The sequence below is a fragment of the Poromitra crassiceps genome, assembly GCF_964638095.1.
Source record: "Poromitra crassiceps genome assembly, chromosome: 29".
Lineage (NCBI taxonomy): Eukaryota > Metazoa > Chordata > Actinopteri > Beryciformes > Melamphaidae > Poromitra > Poromitra crassiceps.
The window spans coordinates 6,253,851-6,266,263 of record NC_139641.1 but is presented as its reverse complement, the minus strand read 5'-3'; the positions used below and the strand labels follow the sequence as shown (position 1 = coordinate 6,266,263).

Below are 12,413 nucleotides of genomic sequence, written 5' to 3'. Positions count from 1 at the left end.
CTGATAGTGTCATCAACCAACTAACAGATGATGGGGTACGTTAAATGATCCCGCCGGGGTTAACTCATTGCATGCTCTGAAGGTAACATGTTTTTAACATTAGCCAAATTACGATAGCAATAGGCTATGTTAGCTTGCTTTTGCTAGCTCTATGTTGCCAGGTATGGTACGTTTTTCAAACGTTTTTGACATGTGCCCTGCTTTCTCCTCCAGATCGACATCGGCGTCATAAATGTCATGACTGAGGAGCAGCTAGGACAGTATATCGTGAGATATGGTGACAGACTTGCACTCAGATCATTTTGTCGGCAAAGAACTGTGACAAGCGAAAAGTCGGGTGAAGCAGCAAAGTCTACTCTGATGCAGAAAGTAAGAGACAGACTACGAGGACTCCGGAGCACTCGTGCCAGCGACGGTCAGATAGCAGGACCTAGTGGTATTGGCAATACACATGCAGCCAAAGACAACCGGCGGGTTGAAATGGGATGGCTCCACTTTGATCATGGTGATTATCACCAGGTGCGAACAAGACAGGGAGGTGGAGTACGGCACCTGACTGTCCAGAAAACGGTTACTATGGCAGAGCTGCTGGATATTGGGAAAGGCTTGTTTTTTCCAAATGGACGTTCTACCAAAGGACAGATGGAAAACCTAATGTTTGATATTCGTGATTTTAGTCACAACCTAATATCATTAGAAAGCACAGTGAACCAGCTGTATGAGCAGACAAAACTACGAATTCTGCGCATATACACTTGCTCCCAGGGTAAAGACGTTGTCCCAGCCCAAGATGTCTCAGTAATTCTTTCTGATAGTCCTGGATCTTCAGACTTCGAGCTCACAGACGCCAGGCCAAAGAAGGTAATTTATCATCTGCCACATTTGTGTTATCAAAACATGTATTTTTTTACGTTTTATGGCAGAAATTTGACTTCATGACAGTCCAATGATCATGTTAATGCCGACATTCACCACAGAAGCACAAATATATGTAAAACTAGCAATGTACTCAGCGTTGGCCGGGTCAAATAGGCACAAAGCAAGTCAGCGGAAGTGCGGATATTCCCTCTGTGCAATACCACCATGCCTTTTGCTTGGCTGGAAATTAAATTAAATTATTAGTTGCTTCCAGGACTTGATGACGTGCCCTTGACCTTCGCCAGATCATTGCACCCAGCCATGCAAAATGTCAGCCCAATCCAAACTGGGGTGTGGGTGTGAGGTGTTTTCCAGGTAGTTTCCAGGACTTTCCAGGTGGTTCCAGGACTTTCCAGCCTGCCCATGTCCTTCCCCGGATGATAACCCACCTCCATGCACATTTTCAGCCCAATCGGACCGGCAGTGTGGGCGTATATAGACGACTGACACACTGACAGACAGACAGACGGGCAGACAGACAACTTTATTATGTAGATGATCAACTTATACCAGAGTATTCACTGTTGATGAATCCATCTGCACATGTTTTACATAGCTACTTACTGGTCTGGTTTTGAATTATCACCACTTGCCTCAACAAGGATACATATGTTTAGGTTTGTTTATTTATAGGCAACTTCATTTATTTAGGCATATATGTCATTATTTAAAGAGAGAGGGAGAGAGAGCTCAACATTTAGGTCCCCTAGGCCAGTGATTCCCACCCTTTTCATATCAAGGACCCTAGTTTTGTCCACATCAGAGCAACAGACCCCCATTTTATGTCTCTAAAATCTGAGAATAATTATGGTAGGTACTAGAGACATCATGTGAAACTGATCAAAGCAGTCATTCTTCTACATTCTCTATTGTGTTAACCTGCAGAAGAAATAATAAATGGGGACCCCCTGGAACCCCCTTATAGCCCCAGCGCCACCCCGCCCCTGCATGAGTGCAGAAATAAATGTCACTCCAAGCTGAAATTTACAGTATACACACTAGAATAAACTAGACTACACCTGGGGTTAACCCACCTCTGTACACACCTGACTGAGTACAACTACAGGATATGATGTAAAAAAGAATGCATTTGATTAACAGGATAGTTTTCAAATAGCCAATTTAATAAGGTCCACCAATCTATTATAAAAATGAAGCCAGAAAAAACAAAACACGATGTCTTCAATTGGGTGATAGTTGAGTTGCAAGAGCTCAAGAGATGTAAATACAATTTCTTAATGTTTACCCTACACTCTCCACTTCGGTGTATGATGATAATAAGTTCAGAAAAACTTGTTTGGAACAGAAGCTCTCATGGCTGTACAAGCCCATAATCTGCTGATCTGCTAATTTCTTTATAGACCAGGAGAGTGCAGACACGATCTTCGCGGAAGAAAACCAGGGGATATCGTCGGAAGACTGGAACCGATCACCAAGAGAAATCCTCAGATTCAGATCCACACAGTGACTCAATCCCAGAGCAACCTGAAAGAGTAAGCTCCAGTAGAAATGACTGCATTTTTACAGACCCAATCTGTCATATACAGTATACTTTTACATGGCACAACATACATCACATGGCTTGCAATCCAATATACACTAATGCAGGACAATCTGCAAAGAAGTGTGGACCATGGCATGTGTGTATCACAGATTGATTTTTTTGAAAGATGATTTACACCAGTAAATGCTTCCTAGGGCCATGCTAACCAAATCTGCAGGATTGAGATTTTGATGGATACAGGCATTTTTAGAGATCAGCATTAAATTTAGAAACCCGAAACCATTTCCCTGACACTTGCACAGGTCTCATATGCACAGTGGTTCTCAGATTGGGGTCCATTGCTTCCCAGGGGTCCTTGAGGGGGTTCCAGGGGGTCCCCAGGAAAAAGGAGAATAATGTATTTTCCCTATAATTCCATCCATAAGTAACAGAATGTATGACTATTTTGGTCATGGCTTTCATACACTTTCTGTAATAAAACATCCAAAGCAAAAATCGTATTAAATGGGGGCCTGTGGTGCCTTAGTCTCACAGTAACCAGCCATAGATAAATATCTATGTCTGGGGCACAACTCTTAACAAGTGGTTAATAAGACACACACAGAAAAAGCGTGACAGATATATGAATTGACCAACCACGGACCTCCTTATTTGCATGACGCAACTCGTGGGGCGGTACATTATTTTGTGTGTGTGTGTGTGTGTGTGTGTGTGTGTGTGTGTGTGTAATTTATTATTACTATCATCAACAGATAGAAGAAGCAAGCAGGCAACCAAGACAAGCCCCTCCTGAGATGAGTAACACAGAGGTCCTGCATTCACTATCTTCTCGTGATGTTGACAATCCTGGTCAATTCACAAGCAGGCATGGATCTGAAGATAAGGTACATATTAAAAAAAGATCTGCTCAGGGGCAATGTGTTTTAATTCCATGATGGCTTAAGCCCCAGACACACCAACCCAATGTCAGAGAACTAGCAACCACAAAAGCTGACTGGCGTTTCCTCACATCGCCTGTGTCGGGGACAAAAAGTTGCACTTGAACAGACTGCAAAGACTACAGGCGACGGTCAACTATACTGAACAAAAATATAAACACAGCATTTTGTTTTTACTCTTATTTTTCATACGTGGAACTAAAACGAATCTAAGACTACTGTACCAAGATATGAATGTGTCTGATAAAAAGTTGCAAATGGCACTGGCATTGTCAGCCCTTGCCTGGGCTTTTGCTTGTGGAAGAAGAAAGGAGTCAGTGGACGTGAAAATTAAGGATAAACTGCACTAAATGGGTGATATACATCAACAGGCTCAAGGGGCTTTCTCATGTATTGGAATTATCAGATGAGATCGAGTCAAAAGATGTGGACGTTTCTCTCTTCTCGTGCAGTGATTCGCTTAAGCTGACCACCAGCCAATCATAGTGATTTCTCTCCCCGACGGCCCGATTCCAATTCATCATGCTGAATCAGCCAGAAAAGCCGCTGACTAGGGGGACTAGTGCCAATGGTGCGGGACACCTCAAAAACCAGGGCGACAGATGCTCACCACCGGCCCACACTGCCGCCGGCTGACTGTCGGCTTGATGTGTCTGGGGCATGACATCAGATGATGCATAAACAAAGCTAATCTATAATTACAGTATATGTTTTATTTGTATCATCAACAGACAGGAGAACAAAGCAGGCAATCCAGACCAGCCCCTCCTGAGATGAGTAACACAGAGTTCCTGCCTTTACTATCTTCGGATGATCTTGACAAGCCTACTGGTCCATCCACAAGCATCTATGGATCTGAAGAAGAATACTTGCTTCTTGAGGCAGATTCTGCCCTTGCCTTAGCCATCCAATCATCTCTTGAAGACTGTGAAATACAATTTGGACCTGTTTCTGGTGATGATGGTGATCAGGACTCCACTCTTCCCTGGAATCCACTAGACCTCAACAATAATCAGGTATATTTCTAATAGTGCCGCAATTTACTGTCATTATTGATTTGTTTCTTCCAAATTCATTGTTTGATCTATAAAATGTCCAAAAATACTAAAAACAAATCATCACATGTTGTATTTAGATGACTTGTTTTATCCAATTAACAGTCCAAAACCTAAAGATATTCTGTTTATATTCAGAAAAGCAGCAAATCCAGAACCATAGAATAATCTACATATTTTTTCAATTACTTAAAGAGGACATGAAACATGTGATCATTTGACTCACTCAAATTCACCACCTAGATTTGATAGAAAGATGAACAACATTTCAGCTTTGCGCCAGCTAGGGCGCTGCTTGATGATGTCACTAGGTTACTGTACAGTGCAGTAAAGATTTTTAATGTTTTGATGAATCAAAACAACCACAACCCAAGTCAGAAACATGACAGCATATGCTGTGAACCTGTTAGAATTCAAAACCCTTACTACCAGCACTTAAGTAGCCTGTACTCCACTACTGTACTGTACAGTACTTGTCTTGGACCCCAGGAAGACTAGCTGCTGTCTAGACAGCGGCTAATGTGGATCCTTTTCAAAAAACAACTACTGAGAGGTGTATTTTATCAATCACTGTCAACTAATTGATTAATAAATAAATAATCACACCTAATTCGATTTTTCTTTTTCTTGTCTTTTTTGTTTTACATCTCGCAGCATTCAACACTGAATGAGGGACCTGCATCAACAAACAGTCTTGCAGCATCACCAGACCAATCTGAAAAAGAAGGCCGCTATGTGAAATTAACACGAGTAAACATAGTTCAGGATGTCCTTAATGTCTTCATGGACCCAACAGTACTGAATGTTAATCTAACAATGGAGTTTAGAAATGAGAGAGCTGTGGACGGTGATGGTGTGTCAAGAGAAGTGTACTCTGCTTTCTGGGAAAGTTTCTTGGAAGGGTGCGAGGGGGAAGATGAACGCGTACCCAGACTGCGAGTAGACATAACTGAGAAGCAATGGCACGCTGTTGCAAGAGTTTGGGTGAAAGGATACTTGGACCACAACATCATACCACTCAGACTGTCACCAGCTTTTATTCTTGCCTGTTGTCAAGGACTCAGTTCTGTGGATGATGAGCTCACATTGATGTCATTATCTAGGTTTCTTTCAGTGACCGAGCGAGCAGTAGTTGAAAAAGCACTACAGGGCAACATTGATGAAGACGTTGAGGAGGACTTACTCGACCTCTTCTCAAGAATGGGCTCACACAGCCTCCCCTCTAAAGAATACTTACGGGCTGACATTTTAACACTGGCACGCAAGGCTCTTCTCATGGAGCCAAAGTTCATAATTGACTGTTTCCACTCCAATATTCACAGTGCTGTGCCAGCCGCGATGCTCTTAACCAAAGACAACATACTGGACATTTATGAATCTAAGAGACCAACTAACAAGAAAGTAGCCCAGATGATAAAGCCATCAACTGAAAGTCTAAATGCACAGGAGCAGACAACCCTTAACCACCTGGTACGTTATGTGAAAAGCTTTGACCATCAAAGCAAACTGGAGAATTTCTTCCGCTTCTGCACAGGGTCCACTGTGCTTTGTGACAAAATTGAAAGAATTGAAGTAACTTTTAATAAATTGTCTGGTTTAAGTCGCAGGCCTGTAGCACACACATGTGGTGCAGTTCTTGAGTTACCATGTACCTACAAAGACTACCGACAGTTTCGTACAGAGTTTGACAACCTCCTGTCTGGTGATTGCTTTACAATGGAAATTCTGTAGTGGATGTAAGGCATCATTCTTACACGTCGCTCCTGACATTTGCAGTCTTATGGCATGATTTGTCTGACACAAACTAATTTCTACACTTTAATTTAGCTGCTAAATACACTATATACTGTTGCTATTTAATGGATAGTGGTACTTAGTAATTTGCTTGGTCCAAAAAAGATCATCTCTATGCTAAGGTATGCAACAAATCAACAAAGCTGTGTCCTTCAGATCAAAGAAGAGAAATGTACTCCATTGAACTCCCCATCCAAATTTCTATTCTCTGGTTACAAGAAAACATGCTTTCTCACTTTAATCTAGAAATCCTTGTTCTTACATAATATTTAGGGTTTTATTTCCCCAGGTTTTAAGCTGTCTGAGCTTTCTGAATCCAAGTACCCCCTTTCCCGATTACATTTTGCTTAGAAAACTAAGAATACTATACCATAATGCAATGAATGAATGATAACCCACCTTTAGAAGAATATAAAATTCCAAAATAAGAAATGGCAGAAAAGAGTTGCAATTAGTGCCTTCTGAGCTGATTTATTTTAACATTTTATTAATTTTCATGATGTATTCTTACATTTACATACATTTTAAATGTTCTCCTTTCTCTCAATGCCCCCTGTATTAGCTCCACGTACCCCTAGGGGTACCCCGGTTTGAGAACCGTCGTTCAACATAATGTCTGTTCATGTCAGGGTTCAACATAATGGCTGTTCATGTCAGCGTTCAACATAATGCCTGTTTGATCATGTCAGCTTTCATGACTGTTTGATGCACGTACCATTTTCAGTTGTTAATGTGCATGTTTTATGCAATGGTTATTCAGAAAAAAGTGCATGTCAGCATTTGACAAACTAATACCTGTAGGGCCATATGATTTCCGCAAAATGGAAAAAGACGGAATCATGGAATTTTGGTAGTAAATGCAAAATGGACTAAACTTTAAAACATGGAATATTGCAGAATTTTACATAATTTGTCTGAAATTGATAAAAGTATACCTAATTATCAAAATCAAAAGTAGATCTAATTATTGTAGTAACCGAAATGATTTCATAATTGTAAAATAGGCCTAGAGGAATTATTCCGTTTTCCATTGGGGTGGTTTGAGAGGGGTGTCTGTGTTGCATGGGACCCTAAAGTCACCTCAACTTGGTTTTCACTTTTCTGTCCTCCCTCACTTTTCTGTTGTGGTGTTCATGTGTTGCCTGCTGTTCATGACTTATGTAAAGTAAAACATGATAAAACTCTAAATAAACATCTACTTCCTCTACTGAGAAGATTTAATACTAATGTCCAGTTGGGCAAGTTATTCAGGAAGTGTAAGTAGTTACTTATTACTGATTATTGATAAGGGGAATATAATGAGGTAAAAGGGCCAGTGACAAGTCAGGTTTTCAAAGTGGGAGGTGGGCCTCCAAGCAGTTTCAGGGAGGCTCAGTGAATGGAAGTGAAAAAGTATTACATTAGTTATCAAAAGGAGAACACAGAATAGCCTACAGTGTGTGTGATTTGGTTAAGGAGATAATTCAGAGATAGTCGTTTTTAGTACTACCAGTATTATTTTAATGTTTTTCCCACTTCCCCCATAGTCAGAAACAAATAAATGCCTTCAGACAGACCTTTCATGTGTTTGGTATAGTCTGATGTATGTTAACAGTAGGCTACTATCAGGCTTCAATGCAATGTCCATTCTTCTCCAGTCTCTAGTTCCTTCTCAAATTAGAGAGAGGATCTGATCGTATTCCTCAAATGCAGGTACAAATCCAACGCTTGATAAGCATCGGCCGGAAGATGCAACTGTGACTCCACCATCAGAATGTTGCAGAGGTCGTAGATGTCTGTGTCACATGGCACTGCTGGTCGAAATGTGCAGTCCCTCCGAGACAGCTGTACATCGGCTCTTTCCACTGGGCAAACACAGTCATCAGTTGTGTAGAGTTCTGGGAACATGTACATGACCCTGGGTCGACCGCTGGGCACTCTGTCATTCTTCGATGGTCTGATGAGATGTGAATCCCACACACAGGTGGTCTCATCTAACTCATCCTGGAAAAACAGTATATTAGAGAGTAAGAAAACAAGTGAACTGATATTCTCATGTGGGCCTTATGGCCTTCAGGATTTTGAGTGATAGATTATGTCTAGTGAATTGACAGACAGGGAGGGAGGGAGAACATGGTGGGCAGGGAGGGGGGGGGCAGAGAGACAGACAGGGAGAGAAAAGGGACAGACATACAGACAGAGAGGGAGGGGCAGAGAGAGACAGAAGGGAGCAGACAGACAGAGAGGGTCAGAGTGAGACAGAAGGGAGCAGACAGACAGATAGAGAGGGTCAGAGAGAGACAGAAGGGAGCAGACAGACAGATAGACAGACATACAGACAGAGAGGGAGGGGCAGAGAGAGACAGAAGGGAGCAGACAGACAGAGAGGGTCAGAGTGAGACAGAAGGGAGCAGACAGACAGATAGAGAGGGTCAGAGAGAGACAGAAGGGAGCAGACAGACAGATAGAGAGGGTCAGAGAGAGACAGAAGGGAGCAGACAGACAGATAGAGAGGGTCAGAGAGAGACAGAAGGGAGCAGATAGACAGAGAGGATCAGAGAGAGACAGAAGGGGGCAGATAGACAGATAGAGAGGGTCAGAGAGAGACAGAAGGGAGCAGACAGACAGATAGAGAGGGTCAGAGAGAGACAGAAGGGAGCAGATAGACAGATAGAGAGGGTCAGAGAGAGACAGAAGGGAGCAGACAGACAGATAGAGAGGGTCAGAGAGAGACAGAAGGGAGCAGACAGACAGATAGAGAGGGTCAGAGAGAGACAGATAAGGGAGCAGACAGACAGACAGACAGACAGACAGACAGAGAGGGAGGTGCAGAGAGAGACAGATAAGGGAGCAGACAGACAGATAGAGGGAGGTGCAGAGAGACAGAAGGAGCAGACAGGCATGACAGAGAGGGGCAGATAGACAGAGAGAAGGGGGCAGACAGACATACATATACAGACAGGGAGAGAGTGGACAGAGAGACAGACAGGGAGGGAGAGAGGAGGGGCAGACATACATATATATACTGACAGGAAGGGAGTGGACAGAGAGACAGACAGGGAGGGAGAGAGGAGGGGCAGACACACATACATACATATACAGACAGACTAGTGTGTAGCCTATTTTATACATACACAGACTTGTGTAGCTTTTTAGTGTAGGCTATTTTATACAGACAGACTAGTGTAGTCTATTTTATACAGACAGTGCTATTTAAGCAATATCAACTTCTGCCAAATTAAAAGCAATAGTAGGCTAATCTTACCTGGATGATAGCCATGAAGCAGAACTGGATTAGACTTTTGTCCAGATATGCACCGTCGAACAAACCACGGTCCTTCAGATCCACAAACAGAGCGATGTAGAATTCCATTGACTCCTTTCTCAGGAAGCCCCACCAACTTTCTATCCTCTGATTTGCCGTGCTTGCCCCTTCAATGTAGCTGCCAATAGCAGAGCCGTCGTTTATATTGCGACAGAGAAAACGCTGCAAGTCTCGGACTTTGACATTCTCTGTGCCCCGGTCGGCTCTGACGATCCTTGGACAGCCACCTAATTTCTCGACTGCCTCCATGTAGTAGCCTCCAATGATTTTGGGGTCACTGCTTGTAGTAAATGCATTCACCCAGAGGATTTTCCGTGAAAACCCGTCAATGCAGCCGTTGATACAGATACCAAATGGCTTCAGTTTGTCATAGGAGTCCAAGTGCCAGATATAATTGGGCCCTTTTGCAAAATAGTTCCGGCGATGTAGGCGTCTGGTTGCTCTGAGTTGAACACCCCTTGGGTAAAGTTCTTGAAGAATTAAACGGACGTCTTCTTTTCTGACATGTAATCCATTCTCCATGCATTTCGTGTACATCCACCGATATCCATGTAGTTGGCCAGATGCTTGTAATTGTTCATAAATGAAAGAAATTACCTGATCATAGCTGGCATATCCCTTGCGCCGAAACAGACCACATGACTTCAAAATTCGTTTTAAATGTCGTTGGGAGACAATATAACGGTGACGACTTGCAAGCAAAGCAGTAATGTCCTTATAATGAAGTCCAAGGTTAAAATATAGCTCAACTAACTCCTGTACTGTCATTTCTAACTTTTACTAGGTCTCCTATATGCTCTCTCTCCTCTCCAGACTACAGTATGCACCAGCTCTCCTATATGCTCTCTCTCCTCTCCAGACTACAGTATGCACCAGCTCGTTTCGCGTGCGCACGCGAAACTATCGCGTGCTCACGAGAAAGCAAAAAAAAAAAAAAAAAAAAAAAAAAAAATTACAATTTTTTTTTTTTTTTTTTTTTTGCTATCTCGTGAGCACGCGAAACTATCTGGTGCGCACGCGATAGTTTCGCGTGCGCACGCGTTAGTTTCGCGTGCGCACGAGATAGTTTCGCGTGCGCACGCGTTAGTTTCGCGTGCGCCCGAGATAGCAAAAAAAAAAAAAAAAAAATTTTTTTTTTTTTTATTTTTTTTTTTTTCTTTTCATGTCACCTTAGGGGCTCAGTATTAATGTATTACATTAACACACTAATGTATTTTTACTACATATCTTGTATACTGTACATAACAGATGTAGGCCTATATTTGTTTTGTTTTATATTTTGTGTAACCTAACAGCTGTATTCTGTACCCTGTTTTTACATTTGCCTTATAACATCTAGGGACAAACATTGCAAACTAGCTTAGGCTATAAATGTCAGGATATATAACAATGTAAATGCTCTATGTTTATGTATAGATATAAACTTTTCAATCAATCAATCAATCAATCACTGTAAGATTCCACTATGAAGAAGACATCAACCTCCAGTAGGTGGTGGTAATGCACAAAAAGCTGTTTGCCAACCGCCATTAACCTCAAAAGAAGAAGAAGAAAAATACACAGCTTTGTTTTAACTCCCGTTGCCCAGTAGGGGCGCTATCTGTACTCTCTCTGACCCCTGACTCGGAATAACAACAACAGCTGGAAACCAACCAACAGCAGCAAAGCAGAGACAGCGTAGAGACCGCTAACGTTACTTTGCTTTACCAGTCACACTGTGGCTTTTCTACCACAGCATAACTCGATGCGAGTGAACAGCTGTGGACAGAATGGCGGCTGTGTAGCTTCTTCACCCAGAGAGAAGAAGACATGAAGCTAGCGGACAGACAGGCGAGCTCAGCCTGAACACAGACCGCCTGGAGACAGAGAGAGCCGCTGGGCAGCTAAAGCTAACAGCAACATAAACCCCACAGCGCAGGCGCAGGAGTCCCGGTCACCACAGCGTCACCTGACTGGTAAACATCACATCTAAACTTACTCATTAATGGTTTGCTAACGTTATAACATCGGAGCGAACAGTTAGCTACATGCTAAAGTAGCGCTGTCACAGAGCTGTTGTAGTGCAGCAAGTCATGTGACTCAGCTCCAGTCAGGCAGTGACGTCACCACTCATTGCGATCAAGTTTGAGCCCGGTGTCATGCCGAGTTTTGCATCCCCACCTTCCGGGAGCATATTGTAATGATTCATACGGAAACTTAACTGTTTAAACATGATATAAGTGTCTGGGTAGACGTGATCTCCAAGCCAGGGGGTCTGTCCTGGCTCATGCAGACCGACTTTGATGCATTAGATCCGCGTGGAGGTGACTTCCAGGCTTGGGGCTCTCTTCTGGCTCATGGAAGCCGACTTTGGTGCTTAAAATCCGGGTACAGATGACCTCGAGACCCGGGGATCTCTCCTGGCTTTATGGAGAGGGGTGCAAATCTCGGCGATTTTTACATGCCGACATTTGCATCCCTGTTTTTAAGTTAAAACAGCCCCAACATATGGTGGGGGTGCAATTCTCGGCGGGGGTGCAAAACTCGGCATGACACCTGTCCTTTATTTTGGATGAACAATGGTGTAGTGGTGCCTGGAGAAGTTATACTCTTAATGTATGCCTCCATCTTTTTTAAACAGTAAACAGTGTTAAGACTGTACTTTTGCACAGATCACCCAAAAAGGACCAGTAGTATTTGCAGATGGAACATTAACACACAAAAAATGAGCATAGAAAATCATTATTTTCATCACTTCAACCAAAGCGGAGCATCAGTGGGCAGCCTGTCCGTCTATCTCAGCTTGTATCGGCAACCTGCATTGTTTCACTTTGTCCATAGGGTTGAGCAATATATATCAATATTATATCAATATCGTCATATGAGATCAGATTAGGTTTAACAGGCTGCATTACAGGGAA

At 42.7% G+C, this 12,413-nt stretch overlaps 1 protein-coding gene and 1 pseudogene across 2 annotated transcripts in view; one reads left to right on the top strand and one right to left on the bottom strand.

The window, feature by feature from the left end:
- Positions 1 to 12,413, bottom strand: part of LOC310799937 (uncharacterized protein) — a 407,560-nt gene that overhangs the window by 58,988 nt on the left and 336,159 nt on the right. The gene's annotated exons all lie outside the window — the stretch shown is intronic.
- LOC310800229 (phosphoinositide 3-kinase regulatory subunit 4-like) overlaps positions 11,361 to 12,413 on the top strand; it is a 28,714-nt pseudogene continuing 27,661 nt past the window's right edge. The window contains exon 1 of the transcript in view: positions 11,361 to 11,468. The product of the transcript in view is annotated as a phosphoinositide 3-kinase regulatory subunit 4-like (transcript). The remainder of the gene's footprint in view (positions 11,469 to 12,413) is intronic.